This window comes from Callithrix jacchus, chromosome 7 (genome assembly GCF_049354715.1).
Source record: "Callithrix jacchus isolate 240 chromosome 7, calJac240_pri, whole genome shotgun sequence".
In the NCBI taxonomy this organism is placed as follows: domain Eukaryota; kingdom Metazoa; phylum Chordata; class Mammalia; order Primates; family Cebidae; genus Callithrix; species Callithrix jacchus.
Window position 1 is genome coordinate 30,655,387 of NC_133508.1, and position 5,127 is coordinate 30,660,513.

Here is a 5,127-nt window from a genome sequence, read left to right on the forward strand (position 1 = left end):
TAATTAAATACTCCAGAAGGCAGGAATTAACTTACAATTTCACCAAAACAAATGAAGCTCTAGCTTAACTGAATCCACATGATGTGCACCTTTCTTCTTTGTGTATGAACCTTCTCTCTTTTTTTTTTTTTGAGACGGAGTCTCGCTCTGTCACCCAGGCTGGAGCGCAGTAACATGACCTTGGTTCACTGCAGCCTCCATCTCTCAGGTTCGAGTGATTCTCCTGTCTCAGCCTCCTGAACTACTGGGATTACAGGTGCCTACTGCCATGCCCTGCTACTTTTTGTATTTTTGGTAGAGATAGCATTTTGATATGTTGGCCAGGCTGGTCTCGAACTCCTGACCTGAGGTGATCCACCTGACTCTGCCTCCCAAAGTGCTGGGATTACAGGCAAGAGCCACCGAGCCTGTCATGCTTTCTTCTCTTCTTACCCTTTCCTTGTGGGCTTCAGTTTGGGGGCAGTTTCTTCTGGAGAGTTCTCCAAGTCTGGTCCCCAAAAGTCCTTTCCAGATTTCTGGTCCTCCCTGGTCCCCTCCAGGACTGTAACTTCTGTGCAGGCAGGGGCAGGGCAAGGACAGGCCTGCCAGTTTCACGTACCAGGAGGGGTCCCTGAGGTCAGCACACTGAACACTTTACATGGGTATAGTTTGGCTGAGCATAGTGGTTTGTGTTTGTAATCCCAGCACTTTGGGAGGCTGAGGTGGGAGGATTGCGATTGCTTGACGTCCAGAGTTGGAGAACATCCTGGGCAACACAGTGAGACCCCATCTCTACCAAAAAAGTTTTAAAAAATTACCCAGGTCTGATGGCACACCTGTAGTCCCAGCTACGCAGGAGGCTGAGGCAGGAGGATCATTTGAGTCCAGGAGTTTGAGGCTGCAGTGAGCTACGACGGCACCACTGAACTCCAGCCTGGGTGATGGAGTGAGACACTTTTTTAAATTTTAAAGTGTGTAGTTTATTGTGTATTAATTATATCGTTGTGCTTTAATAAAACTAAGAAGAGGGCAGGGAAAAGGAGAAGGAGGAGGAGAAAGAAGCCCCTGTTTTATTTCAGGTGGTGGAGCAGACTGCAGGGTCACAGAATGCCAACCGCCTCCCAAATATGACTTGGTCCAGATGCTACTCATTACATAGACAAATTTCACAGCCCATAGGAGCTGTACTGAGCAAACGACTGGGGCTTTGGAGTCCACCTGGATTTAGTTTTCAGCTCATTCACTTGTGGGCAAATCTCTCTCCTCTCTTGCACTCTGCATTCTCCCACCCCTAATGCAGAAGGCACTCAACAAACCTGAAGTCACCCACACACAGCCATGGAGCACAGGGGCCCAGCTGGTGGCTTTGCCCTTTGCTTTTATGGGCTCTGGAAGGAAAAGTGTTAACAGAGTTTCAGATAAGAATTTCAGCTTTTCCAGACTCTCTAGGAATTGGGGAAGCCGGGGGTGGGGGTGAGGCTGGGGTCTGTAAATGCAGGTGAAGAATCAGCCACGTGAGATGACAAGTATGAAAAGGTCCATTTTCCTGCTGGGGTAACGGCCCCTGCACCTGCAGTATCCTGCCTTCCCAGCTTCCCTCCTTCCCAGCTTCCCGCCTTCCCAGCTTCGCGCCTTCCCAGCATCCCTCCTTCCCAGCTTCCCTCCTTCCCAGCTTTGCGCCTTCCCAGCACCCCTCCTTCCCAGCATCCCTCCTTCCCAGCTTCCCACCTTCCCAGCATCCCTCCTTCCCAGCTTCCCACCTTCCCAGCATCCCTCCTTCCCAGCATTCCTCCTTCCCAGCTTCCCACCTTCCCAGCATTCCTCCTTCTCAGCTTCCCGCCTTCCCAGCTTCCCACCTTCCCATCATCCCTCCTTCCCAGCATCCCTCCTTCCCAGCTTCTCGCCTTCCCAGCTTACCACCTTCCCAGCATCCTGCCTTCCCAGCTTCCTGCCGCAGCTGAGTATTCTCATCTTTCAGGTGAGGCAGTGGAGGCTTAAGGAGGCTGGCTCATCACCAGTGGCATAGCTGTTAGGGATGGAGACTAGGCTGGTGGTGAACAGGGCAAGGAGAGGAGCCTTGGATGCTGGAGGCCATCCTCATGTTCTTGCTGCTGAGGTTGCTCTTTCAGAATCTGGTCCCCTAAACCTCACAGACGGGGAAAGGTAGGTTTCACTTGAAGGGGCCTGGATGGAGGTGTCTTTCTGATGTCCTTACATGGACAATGGGGACGAGGCTCTCTTTAAGCTAAGTAATATTTTGGGAATAACTAAAGAATTGTCACTGTGCCCAAGGGAGTGAGTGATCCTGGAATGGATGTGAGGTAGGTTTGCAGTCTTCTCTCTGGAAATACAGACCCCCCGCCCCCAGGAAGCTGGCTCCACGCCAGGGGTAGGTTGCACAGAGACTGAGTGAAGTGCCTGGTCCAAGTCCCTCTGCGCTCCCTGGTCCCATCTGAAGTCTAGCCAAGCCCGGAACCGTAGCTTTTGAAGGGCTTTTTCAAGTCAGGCTCATTGCCCTGGCTGGGGACTGGCACAGGAAGCGACATCAGCGCCCCTGACCACTCACAGATGGAGGGCAATGGAGGCAGGGCAAGGAGCTGTGCAGAAGAGGACAGCATTCCCTAGACTCCGCAGCTGTTTTTGTGGCACGTGGCCATATATCCCCAACAGTCACTAGAAACGCACAGAGTGAACACGCCCTTCCCTAAAGTGAAGAGCACAGCCAGGCAGCTCCACGTTCAAAGCTCAGCTTCTCAGGTACTAGCCATGGGCCTCTGGGCATGTGAAATTAACCTGCCTGCTTTCCTCATCTGCAAAATGGGGATGAAAATCACTGCCTTCCTTTCAGCATTGCTGTAAACATGCAAAGAGGCAAATACTGTAAAATCATGAGCACAGAGTCCATCTTGGAGCTAGTACAGGATACGCGGTAGACAGTGAAGAAGGCGATCATCTGTCTGTTCTACTTTATGGATGTGATACACGTTTCCATCCCTTCTCTTACTCCACCTTCCTCATGTTAGTAGATAAATATCATTTGCCTGTTTTACAGAAGAAGAAATAGAAAGGTTAAATAACTTGCCTCCAAGCAAATCTTAAGACAAGTGCCCATTCTACAACATCAAACTCCTTTTTCCTTTGTTTCCCTTGAGGTTAAATCCAGCTTCCACCAATAAGCCCCCTCCCCTTCCAGACCCTCAGCAGCCAGGCAACAAGCAGCTAGCTCCATTTTCTCTCAAGGCAAACAAGATCCCTTTCCTTGCTGCTCTTGGCTCCCAGGAGACAGGGAGTCCTGTTGTCTAGGCTCCCCTAGCCACGGGGTCTTGAGCATAAGCAACAGTCTTTAATTTTGTACAGAGTGAGCCTTTTGTCTTCAGTCCTATCCCAACTCTGATTAATGCAATTAAAATGCATTCCATTGCCTACGGTGTAAATGTGCTCCCCACGACGGGTGATTGTCTATGGAGAGACTCATGGAGAATAAAAATAGTCTTCTAAGTGGCTTCCAGGCTGCCGCCGAGCGGAAGGCTTGCTTTCATCAGTGGAGGTGTTATTGCCGGGTAAATCTCTGGCGACTACTTGGTCTCCGGTAAACACCACATTGGCATCAAGATCAAGGAAACGGAAGTGTGATGATGAGGTTCAAAGATGGGGGTGGCGTGCGTTCCCATGCAAACATCTTGGCTCAGTGCTCTGTATGTTGGAGAGCTCGATGCTGAATTGCATGAGGAGGTCCAGCCCACTTCAGCTACTACATCAGGATCCAAGAGAACGGTCAGCACCGCCTATCGCCCACCCCCCAATTCCAGCAGACCCATCCATCAGAACAAAAGTCACGGGCAGTGGTTCCCCCACCTCTGAGCCAAGGATCACCTTACCCTTCTTCTCACCTGCTCCATTCAGTCTCACTCTTAAGTTCTGCCTCCACATTCAAGGCCTGGCTGTGGTCAGAGGTCGTGGAATGAATCATGCCAAACAAGAGCTTTGCTGATGTTTTAGAATTTCTAGGTTGACCTAATTCCCTGTATCTGTTTCTCACAACTTTTCTGTTTTTTTTTTTTTCTTCTCCTCTGTTGTTTATAGGAGCAAATCGCTGGACAGAGATCAAGCAGTTTATGGTGCCAAGAAACCAGAGAGGCTGCAGAGGCTCAGAGCGCTATGGAAGAAAGCTTCCTGGCTGCCAGCACCATCCCCCACTGCCCCTGCTGAAGGGCTGTCCTTGGAGCTGGCACACGGGATCCCTGGGGTCAGCCCAGGGTGGTCCATGCCTGCACCCAGGCCAAACAGGACGCCTGGCTCAGGGTCAGCAACAACCGCCTCCCCAGGGACCCCTCCATGCCCTGGCCTACCTGCCTCCCAGCCTCAGCTCCAGTGGCGGGGGCTTCCTTTTGTTTCGATGTGCAGGTGACCTCCTGCTGGTGTCCCACAGAATAAAGAGAACATTTTTGTGGGAGAAACACTGGCAGGGTAAGACTTCCTGCCTGTACTGTGCTCTTCAGAGAGCACGATCCTATTTTGAGTCCTTTCTTTCTTTCCACTGCCCTGCCCCAGCAGGAAAGCACCTCTGAACGTTCCCCTTCTCCAGTTCTGCAGAGGCTGAATCAGAGACTGGAAGGTTAGGGCTCTGGTTGCACTTCTGATCACTTTTAATGTGAGTTCTAGAAGCTTCCAGACCTTGGCCCTCCTAGATTCCCACACACTAGGCAGGGCAGGATTCCTACCCAATCCAAAGTGAGGAAAGTGTGATAAAAGCTCTGAAGGACTTGTCTAGGGTCATGGAGCTCATCAGTAGGGCAGTCGGAGCAGAAACAGGTTTTTCTAAGTCAAAAAAATGTGACGGTGTAAATCAGAAAGTTTACGTTGAATTCGTTCTTTCCATCACACTTTAAGAGTGGGACTATTTGCAAATCACCTATGGTGACTCTCTATTACTCCTATTTTATCTGTTTGATAGACCCAGATTTTCCTTTGTGCATTCCTCGAAGTGAAACCCCTGAATGGAGCTAGCTCCTACTGATTCAGGAATAAAAGCTCTTACCAGGTACCTCGTGATTCTAAGTGCTTCCGGCCAGTCCATGTATTTAATGGGTAATAGTACCATAATCGCCACAGCCACCACCACTATCATCATCATCATCACCACCATTA

General features: G+C 50.5%; 1 long non-coding RNA gene across 1 annotated transcript; it reads right to left on the reverse strand.

Annotated features, from left to right (window-relative positions):
- Positions 1-934: 934 nt before the first annotated feature.
- On the reverse strand, positions 935-3,949 carry LOC144576898 (uncharacterized). Its single transcript, XR_013519663.1, has 3 exons — positions 3,870-3,949; positions 1,897-3,020; positions 935-1,367 (listed from the first exon to the last, which is right to left on the reverse strand). It is a non-coding gene; the product is annotated as an uncharacterized LOC144576898 (long non-coding RNA).
- Positions 3,950-5,127: the final 1,178 nt, after the last annotated feature.